This window comes from Aphelocoma coerulescens, chromosome 3, assembly GCF_041296385.1.
Source record: "Aphelocoma coerulescens isolate FSJ_1873_10779 chromosome 3, UR_Acoe_1.0, whole genome shotgun sequence".
NCBI lineage: Eukaryota > Metazoa > Chordata > Aves > Passeriformes > Corvidae > Aphelocoma > Aphelocoma coerulescens.
The window spans coordinates 123,920,912-123,948,370 of NC_091016.1; the positions used below are offsets into that span (position 1 = coordinate 123,920,912).

Genomic DNA, 27,459 nt, shown 5'->3' on the forward strand with positions numbered 1-27,459 from the left:
CACTTCAAAACTGGCCCTGCAAGTGCTGTAATAACATCAATTTACCTGGTGGGCCAGCGCTCGAGGCTTCCTACGCCCAGGCAGCCCGGGGATCGATGAGCTGCAAGCCACGGAGCTGCTCATGCTTCTGTCTTTATCCTTCCTAAACAAACCCCAAAACCTCAAACTGGCTTTGCACCTCTTCTCAGGCAGCATCCACCACCACGATTTGCATGTGACGAACAGCCGGCTGCGCTGCAGGAGCCAAACTCAACCACGACAAGCCCCAGTAAACAGCACTTTCAATGTTCTCCGAGAAGAAAACTCTGCTTTTGAGGATACGTCTAAATTGCAGCCCCACAACTGCAGCTCATTCCCGTGCTAGCTTTAGCACAGCCTGTGTCAGCGCGGGTTGTAGGAGACAACTGGCGGTCCCAGCTGCGTCCCCCAAATCCCATGGGAATGCTTCCCCCACTGCCAAGCCACACAGCAGCAGAGATACTTTTTTGTCTTTTCAATACACAGTGGCGTATCTAAACACGCCTACAAGCTACACTTGCCTTTTTCACATGAAAACAAACAAAAAACCCCAGTATTTTGCTTGTTGGGTGGTTAAGACATAGGAATCCTGCTCTGGGTTTCAATCGTTAGGAGTAACACCAAATATTCCACCCCGAGTTAAAATCCCGGTGTTAGGAGCTGCTTCAAAATGTTCACAGTCTGCTCCTTCTCAAAAAATAAAGGAATTTAGCACAGATCACAGAAAAAATCTCTGGTGATGAGACAGAAGCTAATGACCACAAGGTCCCTTCCCGTTCACTGTTTCTGTGGGGTTTCCAAAGCAGAAAAATTGTCTCTGGACCAGGAACCAATTCACAAAGGGCTGCCGTGATCTTGGCATCCAACAGGTAACATCTGTGGTTAGCTGCAATTCCCAGCCTGGTGAAAACACTACCGTGGGCAGCAGGAGGAATGCCCTGGGAAAACAGGCAAGGCAACCGGGAGAGGCAACAGGAGTCAAAGAGCAAAGAGGAAAAAATCAGGCAACAGAGACTGGAAGGAAAAAACAACAAATACAAAATATATACAGCCAGAAGGAGAGGGACAAACGCTAAAAACTTAAGCTGAAGATGTCATGGCATTTCAAGAATTAATAGTCACGGGAAGCAAGCTCAGGGGGGGCTCTGGCTCCCCATAAATAAACAAAACTTGGGAATGCGTCAACAAGATCCAACTCATCAGCTAAACAGAGATCCACAAATATTCACGGGAAGATGATGATGATGATCTTTCCCAGCCCATCTGAACAGTACACAAACAACCCTCCAATTTTGCCGTGTATCACTGAGACACAGCCTAAGTGAAGGCAATTCAACAATCGTGTTTTACTTGTTCCCTGCATTTGCTGCTTTTGCTCTGACTTGACAACTGCCAAAATCCATCGTCACGTGTAAACAAACATGAGAGCGAACAGACCCCACTTGAAAAATCAGAGAATTCCAGAAAACTGCTTTGGACTTCCCTTCTGCAACACGACATCAAGAAGTTCAAGAACTGTCTGTACCACAGCTGAGCTGCCGGAAAAATTTGCTCATTCAAGGCAGTCAGTTACCCCTGCTCCAGAATCCCTGAACACGGAGCTGAACCCGTGCAAACTCCCATTTCTGGAAAGAGAAATGGAAAAGCAGAGGCATCCTAAAGCCCTGAGTGGGTACAGATAACAACTGGGCTCTCAGATGGTACATGAAGTTAAGGGATTTGTCAGGGCAAGGTGAAGCTCTCTCCCCATCATCACATAATCAGACTATGGTTCATTTCTGATGCTATTTCTCACAGAAACGAATTTGAGATTACTCAGTACTTGATAAAACCTGACAACCCACGTTCCAAGATGTTACTATCTTGGATATCATAGATTTCTCCATGAGAACAGAAATATCTAAGATAATCACCTGCATGTGACACTCCTCCCAGGAAACAAAGTTACTTAATCTTCTTCACACACATGTGAGACTTGCAGCACAAGAAACCCAGGCACTTTAAAAGGCAAGTTACCATATCACGACATCAACACACGATCTGTCAGACTCACGCAAAAGCAACAAGAGGTCAGAAACTGGTCAATGTTTGGATTTTAACACACACACAGCAACAGAACAGCGTATCAAAAGTGCTTCTCAGCATCTCTGTGAATCTTTAATACCACTTGAACCATTTCCAGGCCCTTCAGGCTCCAAATTGTTTGGGTTTGGACCAGGGTAACAGGGCATTAGCCTGTTGGCAGTAAGTTATTATTGCCACACTGATAAAATTTTTGGTAAAGACCCCGATGTTTTTTGAGCAAGAAGAGACCTCATGTGGGGAAAACAGCCGGGAAAAGAGAATAACACAAACCTCAACTTTAGCAAATAACTCACAGGAGTGCAACACCAGCCACGCTAAGTAGCCCAGAGCAAGGGCAGCCTCATCCTTGCTGTCCTCACCACCTCACAAGGCAGAACAGAACTCCATCAAGAACCCCAGGGACCACGACTCAGGCACTGCCTCGGAGTGGGAGAAATGGGGTTGCACGGCCAGGTGGCCGTGACAGCCCCCAGAACGCTGGGGATCCACAGGCGGGACAAGGGGGTCTCAGGATCCTTGCTGGATGCAGGAGCAAAGGACAGGCAGGAGCCTGTCAGCAGTACCTGGGCACCACCTGCCATCACAGCCTTCCCACCATGAGGGTCCCCAGCCTTGTGGGGACCCCTCCACAGAGTCCCTCACTCTGTGAGACCCCCACAACGCCCCTCATGCTGTGAGGGACTCTCTCACAGCCCCCAGCCCTGAGGGACTCCTCCCTTGCAGTGTGACATCCCCACAATGTCTCTCACGCTGTGAGGTGAGGGACCCCCTTCACAGCCTCACCAGCCCTGAAGGAACCCCAGTCCCTGAGGGACCCCCCTCACAGACCCCCCAGCTCTCAGGAACCTCTTCCCACCGTGAGCCGAGCCCTGAGGGAGCCCCGCTCACAGCTCTCCCCCAGCCCTGAGGGATCCCCCTCAGACCCCCCCAGCCCCGAGAGATCCCTTTCACCGCCCCCCCCCAACCTTCAGGGAACCCCGCTCACAGCTCCCCCAGCCCCAGGGACCCCTCTCGCAGCCTCCCCACCCTCGAGGGACCCTCGCTCACAGCTCCCCCGGCTCTCGGGGACCCCGCGCCCCTCTCCTGCCCCTCAGGGACGCCCCAGCCGAGCCCCCCCCCGCCGCCGCTCCAGGGGGTTTCCCCCGGACTGTACCATTCCTGCCTTACCCGGCCCCACGGGCTGCCGCGGGGGGGGTCGGGGGGGGATGTTACCGCTCTCCCACCTTCCTCCCCCTCTCCCCGTGCGTGGTACGGTCCGCTCCTACCTCTCGGCGCCCTCACTTCGCCCTCCCGGCGGAGCCGCGAGTGGCTGGGGGGGGAGCCATAGCCGCTGCCTCGTCTTCCCGCTCCGTCCGCCCTCCCCTGCTCCCCCCCCCCCCACGGGCCGGACACAGTTGGTTTATTCCGAGAAGCCGGCCGGTCTTCTCCCCTTAAACCGCTGGGTCTCGCACGTCTTCGGCCATTTCCGACGAACCGGCGGAAGTTACCGAAGTGGTGGCGGAACCTAACGAAGGGGGGCGGAGATAGCCGAAATAGGGGCGGAGATAGGCGAAGCGGAGGCGGAGATACCCGAAGGGTTGAGGGCGGGGAGCAGAGAGACTCGCCTCCGGAACCTGCCGGGAACAGCCGAAGGTCCCTCAGCTCGGCTCCCGCCGCTGCGCACGCGCGCCGCGCCCGGGCGCTTTTTCCCGCCTAAAAGGCAGGCGCGCGCCCCCCTGTACCTCACACCCTCCGCTCCCCTCATGGCGGGGCCGCCATGTTGTCAGTGCCCGATGCTTCCTCGAAGGGGCAGCCGCAGGCCAGCCCTGTGGGCACGCAGCTCTATGTATCCCCCTAAAATCCTGTCAGAGTGTCCTTATGGAGCTCAGTCAGTCCATGAAGTGCTGTGTATCCTCCAAGAACCCCGTAAGGATGCCGCCATGGAGCTCTGTCATGCCGCAGCCCTATAGTTACGTGGATGCAATGGTTGCCACTGACCCCGTGAGAGCCGTCCAGATGCCTCCTGGCAAAAGGGGTTAGGAAAACAACTGTATTGTGGGAAAATGATCAGCAGATACTAAAATACCATTATGGTTTGGAGTTTGTTACAAAATAGCATCCAGATCCAAGCTGGAGGGTTGGCGTGAACAGCATCAGTGGTTAAATGCTGTTAAGTCAGAGGAGCTATGTAGAAATCAGTGACAAGTACCAAACATAGAATGCAACAGATGGTAACTGAAGCAAAAGAGGGGAAAAAAAGCAATGAAGAAATAAATGTGGGGGGGGGAAAGGCAAGTAACAGTGCCAGCATCTTCTCACAACAAAACCACGTCACACAGGTCCAGTCCCCTGTTTATGCATTCTAATTTTATATATTAGGAGCTCCATGAAAGGCATTCATATTTATAGCAATCAAATTCTACCCCAAAACACACAATCTGACAACTTTGGGGGAATTAGAGAGTTTTTCACAGGAAGAAATGGGGGTTTATCTCCAGGAGTAAAGAGGGTGGTGTGTTTCTGGCCACAAAGCTCCAAGAATCTCAGCTTTAATAAATCATGAGCACTTCAAAATGGCGAAAAACCACTTTTGCATCGCTCTGCGCTTTTTAGCAGTTATTTACACATGTAAAGAATGCAAGGAGAAACTAACTTTTATTCTGAGATGGAAAATCAGCGAGGGTTGAGGCGGGGGCACAGGTCCACCCTTTGATAAGCAACACAAAATCCAATCTCGCCGCAGGGAACATGCTGTACAGAAGGGCAGGAATAGGCACTGCGGGTTCAAAGGCTCGGATAAACAATACTTTTTATATTTTATCAGGACAAAAATTTTAAAAAGACTATGACTATCACACAGTATAAAGACGAAATTAACATTCGAATCACTGAACACACCCACGTTGTCCTACCACACACATCTGTTCCCACTGTGCCACGGCTTGGGGTTTTTGCATTCCACCCTGATCTACCTGGAGCTCTGCATGAGGAAACAGGGAGACAATCAGTCCCTTCAGGTCCTCACTGAGGAAGAGACACCAGTGGAGAATGTGCACTTCAGGACTCAACTCAAGGAACAATTCTGCTCCCAGCTACCAGAAGAAAACAAGCTGCCAGGATCAGCAGCCAGTCTGACAAGTCTCCCTTTCAGGAAGTGTTATCAAGGCTATTACAGATTATATTGACAGAGACACCTTCAGATTTAATCCCCTTCTCTGTGTGTTTCCCCTTCTTACTCTTAACAGGAATTGGTATTAAAGAGGAGTTTTCAGCTTCCCTTCTAGCAAGCAAAAAATTCACTACTCCGCTGCCTTCTGTTTATCCCAAAAGAAAAATTACTGTATTCAAATACCCTCAATTTCCAAACTTTCCTGCCATCTGGGCTTTTATTTTCTCATATACATTTAAAATTTCCACATCAGAAATGGATCCTAAAGGACAGAGTCTATAACCTATGATTAATAATAGTTTAAACAAGAAAATAAGTTGCAGATAAAGTTGCCCAACACTTTTCTGGCAAGGAGAAGCCTTTTACTCTTATCAGCTTCCAAACCTGTTTTCCCAAAGGAACAGACTCAATTCACAGTGCCAGTCCTGTTAAAGACTTGGAAGCTCCATGGTGACCTTGAGCTGAAGCTGACGGGATGGAGGACTGAAAACACTAATCCTGCTGTACAGAAACGTGCAGATGTAAAGCAAAGCCACCTAAAAAGCAGCCGCAGTTTAGATCTTGGCCTTCCGTTCAACCTTTAGGAAGAAATTCTTCCCTGTGAGGGTGGTGAGGCCCTGGAATAGAATTCCCAGAGAAGCTGTGGCTGCCCTGTGCCTGGAAGTGTCCAAGGCCAGGCTGGACAGGGCTTGGAGCCCTGGGATAGTGGAAGGTGACTCTGCCCATGGCAGGAGGTGGCACTGGATGAGCTTTAAGGTCCCTTCCAACCCAAACCAGTGTGGGATTCTGCTCACAGAATCATTTCTTTAGACACCTCTGTATTATTTCAGGCTGGGAACCTCCCTTATATTTATCACCTTTGAACTTAGCTACACTTGGCAGCTGCAGCTGAACACAGTCGGTGCCATCACACCTTTGTGTCCTTTCCACGTAAATGGTCCCCACTTTCCCTCTTTTCCCTACCTGCACCACATTCCCTCCTCCTCATCCCCCTTCCTCCTAAGCATGTCTTGCATCCTGGTGTCTCCAACCAGCTCTAAATTACATTGAGTCATTGCAAGCAGGTATTAAGGAGTTTCAGAGCCAGCTAATGCACATTTCCGTGGCACGCTTCCATGGCCTGAAATAAACCTCAGAAAAACACGGAACAACAGTGGCAGGGAGGACCCTGGGCTTCCATCTTTTCCCTGCTGCAATCCTTCTGGTACATCTTTTTTAATCTCTTTGTCCTCCCTTCCACAGGAGACAGTACCAAGGTTGGACCATCCGCAGATTTTACAAGTTTCATGGAATGTTTTCAGACCGCACTCTTAACCTCAGACGCTTCTATCGGATTTCATAGGATTCAGACACTTTTTAGCCCCAGGGTGCTGTAGGTGCTAAACAGATTATCTACATCTCTCAGCCACTATGGAACAACTACACAGCAAAGCTCAGTTTTTAATCCTGCTGAGACTCCGACTGCTTTTGGCCATCAGGTATCCCATGGCTTCACGAGGGGAAATGTTAATCTGGAACGCTGGCCAAACTCCAGCTTAGGTAATTATATTCTGACAATTTACATTTTCCCTGCAGTTTTTTAATGGATATGGAAATTTTTTTTCTTCCCTTACTTTATGACATAAAAGCAGTGGCCTGGTCGTGCTCCTGCTGTTAGAGCAGCTGCCAGGCTTCACAGCTTAAGTAGCTGCATTTCAGGGGTAAGTAAAGGCATCTCAGTACAGTTAAATAAAACCCTTTGAAGACCCCATGGGCACAAGGAGTATTGTAACAATACACCCCACTGCTGGCCATAAAGCATGGAAAGTGCTGGAACGTGAAATTAATCACCCAGGGGCAATATCTGGCCTAGGAAAGGAAAAGGAAGGGACACAGAGACATAAAGGCTTTTTCCTCCCAAATCCTAATTCTGCTTTGGACCCAGTGCAGCCCCAGCTGGGATCCAAAGAGCAAACACAATGAACTGTCAGCATCCTGCACAGAGGAACCAGTTCCTGGTGGCAAAAGAAAATAAGCTTATAAAAGTAGTGGAAGCTTTTGGAAAGATGCTGGAGGACACTGCCTGGTGCTTAAATGGGATGAGGAAAATAAATGCCTGTTCCCTTGCTAATGAGGGCACAGTTACTGTTTTTATTTTACCTGGCTTTGTAAAAGAAAAATCATTGGGCAAGAAATGGAGTAGAAGTTTTTGTTTGGGGTGGAATATTATGGGTCACACTCTGAGTACATCAAATTGCACTGCCACATGTTTGATTAGGGACAAACATTCTAGATAAATTAATTAAATGACTGTGTTATCATAGAGTCACAGAGTGGTTTCGGTTGGAAGGGACGTTAAAGATCCTCTCATTCCAAGCTCAAAACCACAATGCTTTGTTTATAAAACCATTCATAACCACTCTATGTTCTTTTCTTCACAAAAACCTTTCTAAAAGGCTAATTTCCCTATTTCAGCAACACCTATGTAAGTTCTGAGAGATGAGGACAGTGGTGACAAAGAAACAGAGAGATACTGGGTGGATAGAGACAAGTGTAGCTTTCCCTCCTCCCCAGTATGTTCCAGATCACTATCAACCAAAAACTGTTACCAGCACTAGGTGAGTATTTTTCACAAGTAGTTTGTTGACCAAAATATGGTTTTCCCCATCCCCAAAATGACCAGAGATGAATTTCAGTGTGATGGGTCACTCCTGGCTTTGGTGGAGCTGGACATGGCATAAGTGGGTGAAGGTAGAGGGAGTTTCCTTCCCCTTGTTCTGTAACAGCTCGCAGTAATTCTACACTGATCCAGCATCAAAAGAAATTATCTAAAACATATCTAAATAGAATTTATCTACAGAAATAATTTTTTAAATCCCATTAAGAGACTTCCATATTGCAATACCCCTGGAAATTTCATGGACTCCTAAGAAAGACAGAATCCAAAGCAGGAAGCAGCAGCCCAGCCTGGGGACAGCCAAGCAAAACTCCGACTGGGTCTTGGCAATGGCTGAGTAACGGCACAAAATACCAGCACTGCCTCTTTCCTCAAGGCTCCTTCTCCTTCCAAGCCCTGCTGCACTAAGGAATCAGCTGCATTTCTGGAAAATTCCCTTGAATTCCTGGAGTATTACAGCTAACCATGCTTCCCCTTCATCTCAACATAGATGCTTTGAAGTTTTCCAGAGATACCCAAGGAAGAAGATACATCCAAATACCCAGACTAGCCCCAAACTCCACCCTGGAACAGATGGCGGGATACTAAATACAGACACATCTGGTAACCACTGGCATGAAAAAGCTGGCAGGCATCAGCTTATTCTGCTCTACTAAATATTCCATAATTTTAACCTTATTTAAACAGAAGTTAAAAAGAAACAATCATTTTGCTTGTCTATAACATAATCCCCAAACACCTACATATTTTAACTGTGGCACAGCTTGGGCATTACACTCTGTCTACCAAAAGCACTTTTTTTTTTTTTTTTTTTTAATTAAGCACTCAGCACTGTCTAAACTTAAATTAAAAGTGACTGCAAACCAAGCAGTTGGGTAAAGAACAAAAGCATCGTTTTCAGCGTGTGCTTTGTTGCACCAGGCTACCAGACTCGAGGCTGTGATGCTCCAGCTCTTCAGCTCACCCTCGAGTCCACAAAATTTGAGGGTCCTTGACAAGCTGCCAGATTGCTGAGCGTGCTTGAAAAGACTGAGGGAGCGCAGACTCTGCTCACACAGACCTGTGTGTTTAAGCCAGCTGTTCCATTTGTCCCTGGGTTCAGCTCCCACAATGTAAAGCAAGGATAATTCTTCCTTGTCAGGAAAACAATCTGTTAGAAATTATCATCATCATGTGCTAAAGGCAGCTGGGAAACACGTCTGCAGGTGGCTGGGGAAAACACCCACCCTCAAAACCCCCCACCAAAGTCAGACCTTGAGCCTGCACACTACCCATGGTCACCCCAAATGCACTCCCAAAACTCCATTTAAATAATCTTTTGGGACATTGTTCCACGGTTCTTTCTGTGAGCTGGGTGAATCATCTGTGTCTGCTAAAAATCCAAAGCGATAGCAGGCATAAAACGATCTTTCTGGATTAGAGTCACTTTGGGAAAAGGCTGTAAAAGGCTGTCTGCTGGGACTGTGCTGGAGGTCCGCTGGAGACCCCACCGTTGGGTTTGGATGTGTGCAGAGAGCTTTTAAAAATTACTAGAGAGAAAAAGAAATACTCTGAGGAGCTGGCTGATAAGGGAGTCTTAAATTCCAGGTCTAGAAGGAAGAACAAATACCAACAGTGGGGCCCTGTAAATCCGGGATGTAAGAGCCAACAGACCTCTGAACAAAACAGGCACTGAGCAAATGAGAGGTGATTCTGCAGGAGACTTCTGGCAAATAGTGAGGATGCTGTAATAAAAGCTGCTTGTGATCACTCAATTCAAGCCTATTTGCCACAAATTAACTCAGTTTAAGCAAAATAAAAGCAGGTCTGGAAGGTTTTCAGTTTCAAAAAGTTGAGGTAATTAAGCGAACTAGTTTGAGAGGCTGAATGGCTGAAAGGCTCCACTGAGAAGACCTTGAAACCAAAAAAGAGAAACCATCTGCCTTTGCATCCTGAATAGAGAATGTGAATAAGAAGCTCAAGTAGGAAGCGAGGAGAACGTGCTGGAGATTGGAGATAGTCAGGGTCAAGCCCCCTGGCTGAAGAGAGATGCTGCTGTTGAGTGAAGAGAGTGTGGGGGTGAAGGGAGGGTGAGCTCTGACATCCCACAGCCACGTTTGAAAGTGCACCTGAAGGTTCTCCTGTAACCACAGTTATCCCCTACTTCCAGTGTCCCTCTGGAATCACAGAGACCTCCAGGCAGAATATCCTTGCTTAAGGATGGAGGATGGGGAAGGCTCAGCTCTCAATGACAGACAAGGCTGGAGAACTGAGGCTGAATCAAAACATAAAAAGCATGGAAATACTGAGCACAAAGTGCCCATGAAATCAAAGTTACACCATGCTAAAATAGCCTGGCACTCATCTTTGATAAAATAACCCCGGCCTTCTGACAAAAAAGCACTCGGTCTTATTTATTGGGATTCTAGCAAAGCAACCAGAAATCTGGGGACTGTTTGTAAATGGGGAAAAGGGGGATCGATAACGAGAATGCCGGGATCGATAATAAACACTCGCATGGCTTAAGTGCTGCAGGTTTTTAAAAAAGCATCTTACAATGATAAATAACAATAAATAATTGTCAGCATTTTGAGCACAATCTATTTCAAGGCCTAACTTTACTGTACCAAAGGCTTTAAATTTTAAAAAATAGATATCTAAGTAGCACAGCCCTGCTGCCAAAGCCGAACACTAAAATAAGGAAGCAGGTGGCAGCTGCTGCTTTTTCCCAGCTCAGAAGGTACTTCCTCCTTTCCACAGTTCACCCAGTTCAGTTATTGTGCATTACAAACAGAGCAACCCACTCCAAGCTGAATCATAATGAAAATATTTCTTAAAATGTAAACCTTCCTTTTTTTTTTGTTACCTGAGAGATCCATAAGTGTATTTGCAAAAGCGCGGGACAGGAAATCCAGAGTCTGATCCCTTAATACTGAAGCCAACCACATTGCATAATCCCATTAATACATTTATCGGGCTCCATCTTCACAGTAATCAGGTTTTTAGCCCTTTACACAACTCCCATTAGAAGGCTTTTCCAGCACCTCCCTTGGTTTGAAGCTGTTCTGCTCTTTTCCAGACTAAACTTTTTCAGAGTCTTTTGTTCTTGTGCCAGAATTGTCATTTAACTTCAATAACTCTTCTCCCTCTCTGGTATTTACACCAGTGTATTTATCGAGAAAGAATCTAATTTTTCTCTGCCTTTTTTTTGTCACCACCTGACAATCCAGCTTCCTTTAATCATTTTGGGAACCAGATTCCCTGTTATCCAGATCATTTCTAGCAGATGCCCTCCCCTGCACCTTTTCCAGCTGGAATCAATCTTTCTCCTGTGGACAAGGAATGCAGAATGCATTTCAAGCAATGCCTCACTAAAACCTGTTGCAGTGGCATTCACATTTCCTTGTCACCAGTGGGAATAATTCAGTTGACAAATGTGATCCCAGAATGTATCTTTATCATCAAGACATCAGAATTATCCTGTGGTTGATTAATACATTCCAATTCCCACACAGAACCTCCAGCTTTCTATCAGAGTTTGCATTACAAGAACTCACATTTGCTTACAGACAAATAGTCCTATAGCCAGTCATTCTTCTCCTAGGATCTCCTGTTTTTCCTCTTTTGATGACACCTCCAAATCCCATTAATTTCTGCTCTATCATTAGTCAGTACCCTTGATTAAGACCAGGCTAGAGACCAGTCCATGAGGAACACTATTGCTAACTTGCCTGCCAATCCTTCTTCAACCATCCTGCCTTTTCTGCCTTTAATACAGGATTTATTGATGCAAAACAGGAGCAAAATACTTCAATTCTGATTGATTTAAACTCTCTTGCTTTGCATTTTTTTGTTTGGTTTTTTTTTTCCTTAATGAAAGGCTGGTTTTTGCTGGTGGAGAACAACAAAGGCATATTTCTCCATAAACTAGGCCTTTGCCTGAACTGCAAAGCTGTCCTATTTTTACAGTTGGGCATCTGTAAAAAATAATAAACTATGCAAGTCAACACATTTGATGCTAAAAATGGTAAATGAAGTTTCTTAATGAGTAGTCTGACTTTTTCATTGTACTTAGGGTTTATGTCACAAATTTAAAAAACAATGAAAAAGACATGTCAAACTCATAGTTAAATAAAATTAGGGTAAATGTGCTGAATGCATAGTTTAAATTAAAACAAACTGCTTTATTGTACAAAGAAATCCTGCAACCTATAAATAGAACAAATTTCTACCTATTCAGCATGTCTTCAGGTTTCTAGATCTTGAAGCAAAATTAATTTCTATTCTCATGCAAAGGAAGAGCTGATGCACAAGTAAAATGAAAAGTGGCAAAAACAACTTCATTAAACATTTTCTTTCACCCACCTGTGAAAGAGAGGGCACTCACACAACCCAAGCACAGTCACTGTCCTCCTCCCATCCCTTCTCTCCCTCCCCATAAATCCGTGCCCACCCAGGAGCTGCAGAAACAGGCTGACACCACCACAGAAGTCTGAAATCCCACTGGCCACAGGCAGCGAAGCTTTTCCTGGTGCAAGTGCAGCCAGACAGAGCTCAGTGAGAGGAGCAAACTGGAGAATGAACATGGGGATAACTCCAGCTGGTGTGGGCAGGGTTTGACCCAGCTCTGCACATCCACTGCTGCAGATCAGCAATTGTCCTCAGCAAACATTACCTCAGTACCAGCCTTACAAAATTGCTTCAGCTTCCTCATCAGAGAGGAAAGGAGAGAAAGTAATGACATTGTCCAAGCCTTCTTCATTCACCAGTGAAGCACTCTGAGATCCTCCAATATACGGCAATGCTTGTGTTTAATCAATACCAGTGTTGGCTCCCAAGAGTGCAAGAGCAAACAACCATTTGCCCTTCCAATTACAGCAAAGTTTCACTAAAACCACTACGTATGTCGAGATTTAAATTCAATCAAATTTAAAGAGGAAGAAAAATCCTCCCTTTCTCCCACCAGTGACAGAACAATACTATGCTCTGCCTTTTTTTTTTTTTTTTTTTTTTGGTAATTAAAAATAGGCTGAACTTTAGGAATGTTATTGCACTAGAAGCAGTAGAATAAAGTGCATCATAAAAAGATGCCACTGGGATCAGCTGAAGCCAAGAAAATTGAAAACATTTCAAAGGAACAAAGCCAAAAACACAGAACCAGATTTAAACTTGGCGTGTGCTGTGGCAGGAGGCCAGTGGAAGCAGAACCTGCTGGGGGAGTGTGGAGAGGGAAGGCTCCCTGCTGCAGCCCATGGGTCAGGTAATGCGGTGGCACAGCTGGCACACCTGGGAGACATCAGTGAAGCAAAGCCCACTGCAACTTGCTGGGCTCCGTCCCGGCGTGGCTGAGCTCAGCTGTGAAACATTCTCATCATATTAAGCCATGGCATTAATAAACACTGAACTGTTATACACCACTTGCCATCTTCAAAGAGCTCTAAACCCAATGACTAATTCTCACAACCACCTCCTTAGGTGCAGGAACTGTTTATAAAGATGAGAACAAGGGCAAAATGGTGAAGTCATTGGCCACAGCTCCTAAAAGGCAATTTTTTAAACCAGAGGAGCACAAGGCTGAAGTTCAAGGCTCCCAGTGACACAGCCCCTTCAGTAGGAGGAATTTCCCTTGTGTTTCCCCGACAGCAGGACACATCTACCACCTAAAACACTTGTCCCCAAACCTGAAACTTCACATATAAAGTTACTTCTCTAAAGTGTGTGAAACTGATTTTATATCTTCTCTGTGCAGGCAGGGAGCAGCAGAGGAAGCAAAATGGGTGAAGTGATGGTACAATGGAGATCAACAGGAAGTTTTGGCCACTAAACTTGCACTTCAGCTGATGTGGTTTAACCAAGAGAAAAAAAACCACCGAGCAAAGCCTCCTCACTAGAAGGCTGGTAAATCACAATTCCTAGATTCTCTTCTTCATCTCAGTTTTTCCTCCAGCAAATAAAATTACCTTAAAATTTACAAACAGATTCAGCTTTATGGCAAACTCTTGGAGAAAAGATGCACAGAGCATCTCTGTTACCAATGCTCAGCTCAGCGGAGATCTCCAGGGGAGGCTAGAACTAAAAAATATCTTAACAAAATGCCAGAAACAAGAATAAGTTACTAAAGGGAAAATAAACCCAACACACTTGTGTTTCTAAGCACCTCAACAACATTATCAATAAACCCAGATGCAGCCTTCACAAAAGCTGCAGCGACAATCAATTCAAATGGATGGCACTTCTGTAATGCCCCTATTTGACTCTAGAGCTGAAGCAGATAAAAATTCAAAGATTGGACTTCCTTGGTATTTTTATGTTAATCTGCACAGCTTTAGGAAATTGTTGCGACTCAACTCCAATTCACTCTGTGCAGTCAGAGCCATTCAAGTACCTACCAGCAATTTTCATAGCCCTCGAAGTCTATCTCATAAACTGTCATCAACCCAATGCTTTATCTTTCCTGAAAAAACCTGTCAGGAGCACTAGGCAGGCTCCCCCTTGGTTCAGATAAGCAGAGCAGACCTGACTCGTCCTCTTTTTTTTCCCCTTTCACCTTGATTTGTATTGTCTCCTTTACAATTTATTTTCCTGCATAGCACAAGATCAGGCTACGTATATGTATAATGTGTGTGCAAGGGACAACGAGAGAAAGAAAGTGTTTTTAATCTCCACCTATCCCTCTTTTTAACAGTTCTTTCTGCTTCATCTTCTTGGAGATATTTTAGCATTAAATTCAAATGAATTCTCCCTTTCTCTTGCTTTTGTTGAAAGAAAACAACAGGACATGTGAGAAACCCAGGCAGGAGGAAATGCTTCCTGATCTGGAGAGCTTGGGCTTGCTCAAGCCTTTTGCTGTGTTTCTGTGGAAAGCAGACAAGCAGCTACACCTCACTCCGGGCTACGTTTGCCCAAACTGCCACTGCATTTAAACTGAAAACCAGTTTTATTGCAAATAGAGGTGGGCATCCACGGGCCTGAGGTCTGCCAGGGCAGCAAAGGGCCCCCGCTCTGGCTGCCGTTGATAGATCCCATGGAACAGCTGGAAGATCTCCCTCCCTCCTGGGGACTCTCTGGTATCCACTCACGCAAGCTGGCGCAAGCTGGCGCTACACCCCTCCCCGAGGCTCTGTGAGTACCTGGGCCATCCCTCATGCCTCACTGCCTGTTTTTCATGAACTTATGCAACCTTCATTACCCTTCAGCCCAGTGTCTCTTTGTCAGGCTTGCCTGAAACAGGCTGGCAGGTTCAGAAGTTGTTGGGGTGACACAAACATACGGGGTGATTGGGTGAGATTGAGGCTCATTTTGTAAGACAACAACACAGATGTTGGTTATTGTGTCATGGATCTGAGCAGAGATGCCAAGCAGCGAAACAACTTAAAGATTTAGGTGTAAGCACACAGAAACATCAGTATTTGGATGAACTTGGGAACAGCCAAATGTCTAAAATACCACACTGGTAAAGAAACCCCCCAGCCCAGCTTCTTGGCATCAGCCAGCACTAGAATGACACTGCCACGGTCCCGGGGCAGCTGAAGCCAGACAGGACCACTCAGAGCAGGGTCAGAGGCTGCACCACACTCCCAAACTGCTTCACCAATGAGACTGGGGTTGCACCACAGGCAAAGAAAGAACAGAGCTGAGATGGACCTAAAAGTCCATCCCTTTACTCCAGGCTCCACGAAGTTTTACTTCATTAATTTTCTTCCATAAATCCACCCGAAATTCTCCAGAATTTCTTCAGATTATGGTTGTCAGGCCCAGGTCAGTGACAACCTAGGTAGAGCAAAAGCTCTATCTCATCAATCCTTTTAATTCTTTAAGCCTCTCTTTTCACCACCATTGTGATGTTTTCCTTTTAACAAGGCCTTCAAGGCAACATGAAACACAAAAGAGCAAGGAGCAAGAAAAGTCCTCAGGTGGTCAAAGATTCATTACAACAGACAGAATCATTCCCTTTATCCTCTCTCCAGCCCCCACTTAATTGAGTAGCCTGATAAATTGATGAATTACAGTTAAATGATCTTGCTGTGATGCCTCTTGCTGATGAATAAAGAATATCCTGCCAGAGTCTCCTGCTTTCAGGTGATGGATTTGAGCCCAGGCTGCAACACAATTCCTTGTGACTGACAAGCTCAGCTATTTTCACTCTTAATCTTGATAATATTTGATTGAATAAATCCAAGGTCATAATTTCCTAGGTGGATAAATTGTTCAAAATATCACCAGCCCTCCAATTACTTCAAACTGCGTCAAGAAAAAAGGTGAAGAATATTCATATAAGAGCTGCTGAGATTTCAGCCTCATGGCTGGGAAATATCTACACCCAAAACAAAGCTTTGCTGGAGCATGAACAAGCAACTGTGGAGTTCCATTTGTCATCTCACGGCCCACAGCCCTTTTCCTGCAGTCGTCAAACCTCAGGGACACAGACCCCTGGGGAGTGACATTGCTCATGTTCAGTCACAGCTCAGCAGATTCTTTCTTTTTTGTGTGAAAGTTTGATAGGAAGCAGCTTGGCTGAACTGGAGTGATTTCAAGACGTGGGAAGCAGGGAAAGGATAACTATTAATTGGCATCATTTTCTTTCAGCACATACAAACATTTTCTAATAGGGGAGAGCCTTCAAACTCCTGTGGTTGAGCTTTAGTGAACACTTTGGAGATGCAATCTGATTTTTCCTTCCCATTTTCTTCTTCAAGAGGCAAAAATGGGAGCAAAAACTTTTGCACCTTGGCTGCACAGAACTTTCACACAGATCTCTGCACAGCATCAGCTGGATCGAAAGATGGTGTGTCATTTGTGAAATATTCCAGCCCTTTATTGTGCAAGCTCCTAATTATTAATGTCTAGGCTCCGTATTTCTGCAGTGAGATTTATGATGTAGCTCAAGGTGGTGGATTTGAACTAATTTTCCCTCAAATCTACTGATGGGAAACCACAGAAGTGCTTTTTATCCCCTCAGCTTCTGTAGTTTCTGGAGTAGAAAAACCCCAAGGAACAAACAAGCCTCTCAAAAGAGGAATCTGAGGTGAAAATTGTCCTTCTCTGCCTCCACCACCACCACCAGATGCAAAAATGTCTTTTAAACAGCTCCACACGTCCCTTGGGGGCAATATAGACAGATTTTAGCAAAATTTCACTGTTGTATCTGTTTTTAGGGGATATAAACTGCACTACTGCAAGCCTCCTTCCATTCCACTGAGGCTTTTCAGACCAAGTGCAGAATGGGGACTGCAGCAGGAACAGGACACAGCTGGTGCCCTGGAATAGGGAGAAAAGAGGCAAGTGAGGCAGAAGCCAGTGGCCACACGTAACCCTTGCAGAGGGAGCCAGAAGCTGTCCCCGTGGAACAACAGCAGGAAACTGTCACTGAGCTGGCTGTGGCCTGTCACAGAGCTGGGCATGGAAAAGTCCTGCAAGGGAGAAGCAGAGAACTTCTGGAGATAGAGAGTTTCACTTCTGCATGTGATTCCCACAGCAAACTGAAAGGGAAAGAGTTTAAGCCTGGAAATTAAGATGGTTTTGGAGTTAAAAGCATGGCTGGAGAGTCAGATGAAGTTAATCTCTTTTTTCCAAGAATAGGATACATTGGAAAAACATGCAGAGTGAGCAACCAGCACCTGGACTGATGGCACACGCTGCTCTTACTGGTCTAACAGGGCTTAACACAAACAGCTTGTGCTCCGAAAAACACTGATATTTATATAGTCATATGTGTATACATGTGCATATAGACATGCTGGTCACACATAATGCAAATAGAAAATAAACCCACAACATCTTCTGGCTCCAGGATGTGGGATTTAAAAAAAATAACAGTCTGCACGTGCTACAGCAAAAGTTGCATTAAAATAAGCACTGCTGGTACCAGTGAGTTATAGATGCTATAGAGGTGGGATAAAGGGATTTCACCATGTTTCGTTCCCTCAGAGCTAACTGCACTCTTATCAGGAGATGCAGGATATGAGTCTCTGACACTGCTCTGATTCATACTCTGGAATAAAGCAGACATTTGATGGCATCTGCATTGCTGACTCAATTGCGTATCTTCGGTGCTGATCTTGTTGGTGCTGGGAAAAGGGATTGGGAGGGAAAAGTGCTCTTGTTGCCTGCACGCAGGCAGCAACACGGCCACGGCTTTGCCGTTTGCCTCAGGGCCTCACTGGTAAAAATAGGTAAATAAAGAAAATTATTGTGTTCCTGCCTCCATCCCACATCCACCAAGGCAAGGCTTTCAGCTGGTTTTCTCCACCCAGACTTGGCAAAGCAACTTCAATGAAAAAAAAAGAAATTCCAACTGCTCCGCTTTCAGAATATATTTGAAATTAAAAGAAACTAAACCTTGCCCTGTCTTCTCCCTGCGCTTTACTCCCAGCCAGTCTCAGAAAAAGGTGGAAGACAAACATTTTCTTGTTGAGGCTCATTCTAACTCCATGTGGTTGTTTCTAAAGTCTGGATTTATTTATTTTTTAAAGTTTCAGCTCTGACACATCTAATTTTCTTCCTTCTGGGGAATAAACAAGAAGAGCAGCAACCCAGCAGGTAATGAAACAGATTCTTCTCCAGCTCTACAAGTAGAAAGCTGAAAGGTGGCAAAGAAGATAAATGAACACCTTAGAGGGTGCTTAGAGGATGGGAGTGGTGATTTCCAGCAACTTCTGCCTCATCTGGTGCTCTGGCAGCCATTGGTGAACATTCACAGCCCCACGTGCCAGAGCCAGCACGCGATTGCTGCTCTTGTTCTCTTCCTGCCCTGCCTTCCTGCCCACAGCTGCGATGGATATAGCTGCTCAGCCTCTTCTCACAAAGCAAGAGGGGCTGTGACACCTTCTGTGCTTAAAAGTGGGTGATTTAGCAAGAAAAAGACCTGCAGCTGCATGTTATAGAATCATACAATCCTATAGTGGCTTGTGTTAGAAGGGAACTTAAAGTTCATCTTGTTTTAACCCCCTGCTGTGGGCAAGGACACCTTTCGCTAGACCAGGTTGCTCCAAGCCCCTCCAACATGGCCTTGTGTGGGTCTTCATCCCCATGGAATGACCCAGGCTGGGTTATCCATGGTGGACAAGGATAACATGGGAGACAACTCTCTATGCCTCATGTCCCTCTTGGTGTTTTATTCCTCAAGGGTGTAAACAGGACCTCAGGAGGGTGAGGCTGAAGGTGCTCTGCTGAAGACACTGTTCAAGAGCAAGAGCTTTCCCCTAGCACCTCCTCCCAGCCTGGCTCACTGGAGCCCATGCACTTGGCATACACAGCGTCCACGCTGGCTCTGGAGACCTTTGGGATGAGCCAGGAGGAGAGATGCCCCACAGGCTGCTGAGGCGGCCAAGACCATGCCAATTCCAACTCCCACCTTCCCACCTGGCCTGTGGCAATGGCCCCACCAAACCCAAAAGCTGAAAGAGCCAGAGGATTTACAGCAAACAAGATCAGGCCCAGGGTTGACAGCCTCAATGCCCAGTGCCAGGGCTAAGCCTCCTTTCCAGGGAAGTCGTGTCTCATCAAGCCTTGGCTGAGTGCTGGCCCAGGCTGCGGCTTGCCCAGCTTCCTGGGGCACCCTGGCTGGTGACTAATTATCCATGACTAATAATCACCTCTTCTCTCCATCACAGCACTTCTGCTGGCACCCACTCATTTGGCACAAAGCCCCTCGGGTTCCCTTCCCTCGGTGACCCCACTGCTCCACCACACACGGACAGAACTAGTCCAGAGTCATTGTGGATGCACAACAAGGAGCCTCTCACCGAGCCTCTTGGGTTTTGGGAGCTACTACAACCACCACCAGGTGTGCCTGTCTCCAGGTGTGCCAAGCAGCCAACCTGTGCCCCCCTGCATTCCCATTGGGAGCTCCACTGAATTTTCCCCATCCCAGTTCATCTCCACTCTTTAATTAATCACAAACCGAAATTCAGAGGAGGGTGGCTGTTCTAGGACAGCAGACAGCCATTAAATAAAATATAAATACCTCATCCATACTTAACATCAGGTTTGATCTACACTGTTTTCCTTTCTTTTTTCAAGGTGATGTGCAATTTCTTTGGTTGCATTTTGGGAAGGGGAGGGCTGACTTACTGCATAATCTCATTTTTGATCTATTATTAAATGCTTGCTTTCTTTTTTCTTTTTTTTTTTACCCTTTCTCTAGCAAGCCAGAAGCCCCAGCAGGAATTACTGCCAGAAAGAAAGGTGAACTGTGAAATGAAAGCTGCAAGAGAAAGAATTGCTTGGGCTTTTGTTTGAAATTTTCAGAGTTTTCTGATTTTGGGTTGGAAAAATCTCAGATTGGCAAACCAAGGCCAGAGCCAGCACTCAATGGAAGTCTGGGACAGGACCACAGCACATGAGGACAGTGGCACTCAAGGCAGCCAGGAACAGCTGATTTTCTACCATTCCGATACCATCTGAAGGTGGATCCATTCCTAAGGCCACGCTGGAGATGCATCAGAGTGGAGGAGTGATTTTCTTCACCCTTTTTGCCTCCTTCCAGCCCCTCTACATCGCTGGGAGCGATTCCTCCTTCTGCTGTGTTTCAGAAATAAGGACTTTCTCCTCATTTGGCACCAGGACACGCTCCCACCTCCCAGCCAGATGAGTCGAAAGCAAGTGTGGCTTTGCTGCCAGCTCCTACTGAGAGCTGGACGCTCCCCTGGCCACGCCGGCCACTTGGCTGGCCAGCAAATGGTCCCCTTGTGGAGCCACATGTCCAAACTCGGTCCCCCAGCTCCCCAGTGAAGCCTCTGCTCTGATATCTGGAGCTGACACAGGCTTGTACAGAAATCATCCACTGGCAGCCCCAGAGAAGGGCAAATGCTTGTTAGCATTTCCTATTAATTGAATTAATTAGTTTAACAATTTCCTGTTAATTTCCTATCATAATCATTGCCTTATTAACTAATAGGAACAAAGCCATCATTTAACCACCAGGAATGCAACTCAGTGACAGTCCCCGCCACCAAAGCTATTTTTTGGGAAAAGAATAGTTTTTTAAGTGCCTTTGTTTTTAAAGAGTGGCCCATGCAAGCAGCTGAAGGTTTTGCAGCTGAACTGGACAAGTTCAGACCCATTCTGAAGGAAAAAGCATCCCTGGGCCACATTCCATAGAACACTCTCTGGTTTTTCCAAGGGAGTACAGAAAGGGCAGGGAGGTGACACACAGCCCAGAGAGCAGCTCCTTTTCCTTCTGCAACTGGACATCCCAGTACCTCTTCTCTGGGAAAATCCAGTGGATGCTTGGGGAAGAAATCCAAGAAATGGCAGATCTGGAAAGAGCCGTCCCTGTCTGGGAGCAGTCAGCAGATGTGAACATCCATCCGACAGCCACCAGTGCCCATCACTCCTCAAGCATTTGAAGGGCCACCAGGACCTTTCCTGGTCCTGCTACAGGGATCATGAAAGCTTCTGCTTGACCATTTCCAGGCATCTGCTTCCAGGACCCACCAGAGACCAACTAGAGATATAATAAACACAAACACTGGCGTGGGACTGGAAACCTTTTCCTCATTCCCAAGGGAGACAGAGAAATAAAAGAAATGAAGGAAGCAGTTGTGAACCTTCAATTCCAACTCACCCACAATCACAAAATCCTTTTTGGGGTCCCCAGAGACCAAATGACATGGGAGCAGATGTTTCCTCACCTTCCTATTTTTGCTGGATACAACTGATTCAAGTTTCTGGGCACCAAACCAGTTGGAAAGAGTCTGTTCCCAGAGATGTATGTCTGCTGAAAACACCAGAGCTGGATGTCACTGTGACATGAGGGGTGTATGCACCACCTTCTTTCTCCACCTCCAGCCTGAATCCCATCCTGCCTTCCCTTAAACTCAGCAAAAAGGAGCCAGATCAAAGCAACTGTCTGCATTTGGCTTTATCTGCTACAAAATGTCAAACTCTTCAACAGGAATTGCAACATTTCCATCCTCCCTCCTTCCAAAGCACGAAGACTGGTATAAAGAGGCCAAAAATGTATCAGAGAAATGAAAGCATCACCTACGCCAGCCACAAATGGACTGAAGCTGGAGGTCCCTCTTGGAGAACAAAGGGTTCTGCAGGGGAAAAACGCACCTGGATTTCTCCACGTTCCCTTGCATCACCTCTGAGTTTGCTTCCCATGCAACCATTAATATGAAAATGTGAGTGCACGTGTGGCATGCTGGAAATATTATGACTAATGGATGGAACCTGTTCAGCGTGTCAAAATCTTCCCTCTCTCCCGATGTAGCAGCATTTCGCGTGCACTTGAGACATTGGCACCTACATTTCATCTGTTTTCTTATAAGAAGATGGAATACATTTAATGAACTACAGTGATTTTATGTCTCACCAGCAGATTCTGTGCTGGCAGTGCTGCAGAGGAGCCACAGGGCCCCTCAGGCCCATTGCTATGGGATCAACAGGCTTGCACCCCCCCTTATTTATTTTGAAAGAGCACATCAGGGCACAAGACATCATCTGATTTTTATTTTTTCTCCTGCTAATACCCCATTTTTCCCATCTCTGCTATTTGATGGCACTGGGCTGTATCTCCTCATCACTCCTGCACCCATCCTGCATCCCTGAGGCTGCACAGGCTCTTCCAGCAGGGAGAAAGCTCTTTCTCAAGGTTTCTCTGGGACCATTTAGAGTCTCATATCAATGATATGTACCAGCACCTCCACCCCTGAAATCCCCTGAGCCCTGAGCTCCTGCTTTGGACAGGCACATTCCCATGATCACTGGGACACAGCTGGGATCCAGCTCCCAGACCTGGCCAGGTCCGCAGCAGTGGGGATGGGCGGAGAAACACCTCAGCACCTTTAGCTTTTACCAGAGATAAAAGTAACGGCGTTTGCCCTCCTTTGCAGCATCCTTTCCCTCCCGAGCTGAGCAGCGCTGGCCGCGGAGCCGGCACGCTTCCCCGGGCAGAGCGCACGGCTCCGGCTGACGCACAGCGCTGCCAGGTCAGCCATGCTCACACTTTCCACGTCTGCAGCATCTCAGCCTGGTGCTGAGCTGGAGCAGAAACCCTGCAAAGCCCCTTCCTGCAGCAACCGAGGGGAGAGACGCCCAGAGAAAAGCCCGAGGGAGGCAGAGCACAGAGCAGCCTCTGCAGGGAGCGAGGTTTGCACGAAGGAGCAGAAGTTTCTTCGCTCGGCCACTGAGACACGTTTGAAGGTGCAGGTTGGACGGGGAAACATCTGTGGCTGTAGGGAGCCCAGACTGCCCAGACCAGAGTGGAACACAAAGAAACCCAGCTCCAGCATGATGAAATACAAGTTTATTTGCTTTAGCCCGGGTCCAACTTCCCTCCCTGAGTTAGGAAAATTTCTTTAATGCTGCTCTGGCTGGGGGCTTTTGTGCAAACCAGGTTTTTAACCAACTCAAAAAACAATTCGAGAGAGATGGTGAGTCCCGAGCACCCAGATCCAGAACACCAGGAGGGACCCGAGCAAGGAACCGAAACCAGAGCATCCTGACTTCTCCAAGTCCTTTTGCTCTGCCCACACTCTCCTGGTTCACATCCCAGACACGGAGTTAAGGCAGCCATAGCTGAACGATGAGAGGCACCACTACACCGGGGCTGCCGAGATGCCTCTTTAAGGAAAGCCAAAGCCATTCCTCTGCTCTCGGGGGCCGCTCGCCTCCTTTCCGACCATTCCCGGCTCTCCCTCCCTGCAGGGATTTCTCCCTGTGGCACAGAAGCCCTTCCAAAGCCTCCAATTTCCCTTGCATTCCCCATGGCCCAAATTGCCAAACTCGAACACAACTTTCACCGGGGGCAGAGGAGCCCCCGCCCGCTGTTTCAACGCAGCCGTCACATGAAACCTAATTTATGTTGCACCATCCCGGCGCAGCAGGAGAGGAGCCGGTGCCACCCCGGGGCCACCGACACGAGTTTCCCCCAACTTTGGGGACCTGGATGAAAACCCACCCACCCCACCCCTCCCCAAGAAAGCAGCTGCCAGCTCAGCCAGGGTTCATCCCCCTGGAAAAACCCCCAGCCCCAGGGACATGCCAAGCCCCAGGGGCATCTCCAGCCCGGGATAGGGAGGGGAAAGGAGGAGGAGGAGGATAGGTCCCCTCCAACAGGGAACCATCCCGGGAGGGGCTGGTGCTGCTCCCGAGCTGAGTCCGGGGTGTCCCTCCTGTGCGGCGGGGAGTGATTATAAAGTAGAATAAAATAAAGAAATGAAATATTAAAATAAATGGGGGAAAAAAAAAAAAAAGAATAAAAGCTAAACCAATAAACTAAAAATTAAAAAATAACAGAAAATAAATCCAATAACATAGCATAACATAAAATGAAATTAAATTAAATAATATCCTGCCGCCCGAAGTGTCCCGGGGAGCGCAGCGCTTACCTGGCGGAGGGGCTGCGCTGCCCCGCGGAGCTCCGCGCTGTCCCCGCGGCCGCAGCCCGGCGTGCGGAGCCCGCGGAGCCCCCGGCCCTACTCGCTGCATTCTGGGAAGCGGCGCCCAAAAATGGGGGCGCGGTGCCCTCTGGTGGCACCTCCTGCGTGTGGGGTCCCCTCGGGTGGGAAGGGGCGGGGGGGCCCTGGGACCCGCAGGGTGATTTGGGGGTTCTAACGGGGTGTGTGTATAAATGTGTATCTCTGTATGTCTAGGTATGTATATTTGGTTATATATATATATATGTATGTATTTTTATATATATATAATTTTATGTATATCTGGTATGCGTGTATTTTATATGTGTGTGTATATATGCATGTATGTATGTACATATATATTTGTGTATGTGTAACAATAGAATCCCAGAATGTTTACTTTGGAAGGGATCTTAAATATCACATTGTTCCACCCCCTGCCATGGGCAGGGACACCTTCCACTATCCCAGGCTGCTCCAAGCCCCAATGTCCAACCTGACCATGGACACTTCCAGGGATCCAGGGGCAGCCACAGCTTCTCTGGGCACCCTGGGCCAGGGCCTCACCACCCTCACAGCCAACAATTCCTTCCCCATATCCCATCCATCCCTGCCCTCTGGCAGTGGGAAGCCATTCCCTGTGTCCTGTCCCTCCAGCCCTTGTCCCAAGTCCCTCTCCAGCTCTCCTGGAGCCCCTTTAGACCCTGGAAGGGGCTCTAAGATCTCTCCAGAGCCTTCTCTTCTCTGTGTCCATTCCCAGGCAGAACCCAAAAAAGGTGTCTTAAAACCCCTCTAGAAAATAAGTGGGAAGCACTGGTTTGAAGAGGAAGGGGCAGATGTTGGGGCACATCGGCTCTTGGGGTGAAACTCATGGCTGGAGGTGCAAGGTTCAGAGTATTCTCCTTGTTATGAGACCTTATTAGGCACATACAGAATGAGTTATAGAGTTATAGAAATGCATAGACTGATGGACTGGAAATGTATAGATTGATGGATTAGATGTACCCATGGGTGTTGCAGGAGGATGTGGGGCCAGGGTGGGTCTGGGGCTGTGACCCAGAGTCCCCAGACCCAGCCCTGACTCTTTCTGCCCTGCTTTTCCCCACAGACCTTTCCTCTCCTCTGTGCCCAGGCTGCTTGGACAGGTAATTAATTCATCTCAGGTGGGTAATTAATTCATCTCGGGTGGGTAATTAATGCAGCTCCGCAGCAGAATTACCTAAATATTAACGAGACTTTGTGGCTTGACCTCCCTGGGTCACCACTCCAGGAGTTTTGCTCTGCTGAGCCCAGCACTGGGATCCTGCTCGAAGGCCAACAAAGAGCTCAGCAAAACCCTGAGGAAAAGTGGTCCCAAATGGGATGATGATCACCCCAAAAATGGGCTTAAAGCCCAAATACTGCTCTGAAAGTGAGACCTCACAAGCCTTGATCCACATTCCCAGTTTGCATCACGCTCCACTAATGTAATTCCTGGGGTTTTTTTCTGGCAGGAGAAGCAACTGCAGGTCATGGACAAGACCTGGAAAAGAGCCATCAGTGACAAGAGAGGAGAATTGCTGAAGGACTCTGAGGAAAAGCAGAGGCACAGCAATCAGGTGTGGGCACAGCTGGAGCTCCAACTTGTCTCTCTGCTTTTCCATGGCAAGAGCAGCCTCACAGGAAGGACTTGGCTTTCTGGTGCCACCTTGTGTCTGCTGCAGACGTGAAGAGACATTTCAGACCCTGCCAGTAGCTCATTCTGACTCAAAAAGCCTCTTTGTCAACCGAAGTCCCCATTCTGTTCCAATGACGTCTTTCTACATGCTCCTGTTGCTTCCCAGGAGCAGGGATGTGACTCTGTGGAGATCAGAGTCCCTGTCCCAATCAACATTTGGCCAAATTCTGGGGAGGACTGCAGATATTTTGCAAATCCCAGGAAATCCCGTGTTTTCCTGGTGTGTTTGTCAAGTCTCACATCCAGAGCAGCAGTGTCTGTCTAGAACAACTTAGATAAAGTAAAACATTGTGGATGTCCCCAGGGGGTGACCAAGGATGGGGACAGGGGGTCCCTTATGGGAAATTTTGTCTCTAACTGATTTTCCTGGCACCATTTCCTCCAGCTCCAGGTGGCAGCTTGCACACAGATAATCCAACATCTTCAAAGGGGCTGGTGCTGCCGGGACCTCCTGGTGGAGCACAGGGACGGGATTTGTGGAGATTACAAAGGCTGGAAACATTTCTATGGAGCATCCAGGTCTGGTCAGATGGACAGGGAAGAGCAAAGCCAGCAAGGAGCATCTCCCCTCCATCTCCTTCAGCCGGGGCAGCTCCTGGGGTACCTGGAGGGGGTAAATTTAATCTTTTCCATTTGTTTTTAATCAGCTCATCAGCGATGGGCACTGACAGTGTGCTGGCTAAGAGGTTTATGTCTGTTATTCCCTAAGGATTAGTCTTTGGGATCCAAGAGAGGGAAGTGGCTGCACTTGCAGCTCACTGGGGGCGTGCATTGCAGCAGAGATTGCCTGCAAAACAGTCTTCCCAATGCCCTGCTGCCTCCCTGTCATTTATTTGCACAGCCCAGGGACTTCCTTCCTTCCTTCCTTCCTTCCTTCCTTCCTTCCTTCCTTCCTTCCTTCCTTCCTTCCTTCCTTCCTTCCTTCCTTCCTTCCTTCCTTCCTTCCTTCCTTCCTTCCTTCCTTCCTTCCTTCCTTCCTTCCTTCCTTCCTTCCTTCCCTCCACTCTGAGGATCCCATATAGACCCTATAGGATGGGAGATGACTTCCCAACAGCCTTCGTGGGGCCATACAGGGTGTGTGGACTTGTATGTGTGCTCTTAAGTGTGTGCGCACTTTTGGGGGAACTAAAATAGGAAAGCCTGACCCTAAAAATGTCCCAAAAGCTTCTTGTTCCCATTTGACACCCTGAACAGTCTGGGGTACGTGGGCATGGAGGAAGTTTGGACATGATGGGGATTTGAAATCTCCTGTGGGGAGAAATTCTGGGGAGCTGAAACCAGGGACAGGGCTCTGCTCCATCCTCCTGGGTGCTCATTTCATGGAAGCTGAGCTGCACCTGGAGGCACCCTCGGCACCTGGGGTGTCAGGATGACACCCACTGGGGTGTTTCTGGTCTCTGGGGTGGTGAGGAGACACTCAATGGGGTGTTTCTGGTCTTTGGGGTGTTGGGGACACACCCATCACCCACACACAAAATAACTGCTTGCCCCC

The 27,459-nt window shown here is 47.5% G+C and overlaps 1 protein-coding gene across 3 annotated transcripts in view; it reads right to left on the minus strand.

The window, feature by feature from the left end:
• EXTL3 (exostosin like glycosyltransferase 3) overlaps nucleotides 1-24,295 on the minus strand; it is a 132,929-nt gene extending 108,634 nt beyond the window's left edge. For 2 of the 3 annotated variants that reach the window (XM_069011866.1, XM_069011864.1), the window contains exon 1: nucleotides 3,369-3,565. The gene's annotated coding sequence lies outside the window, so the exon portion shown is untranslated. Of the gene's footprint in view, nucleotides 1-3,368; nucleotides 3,566-24,223 lie in introns of those variants that run through there. The other variant, XM_069011868.1, reaches the window with a different exon arrangement.
• Nucleotides 24,296-27,459: the final 3,164 nt, after the last annotated feature.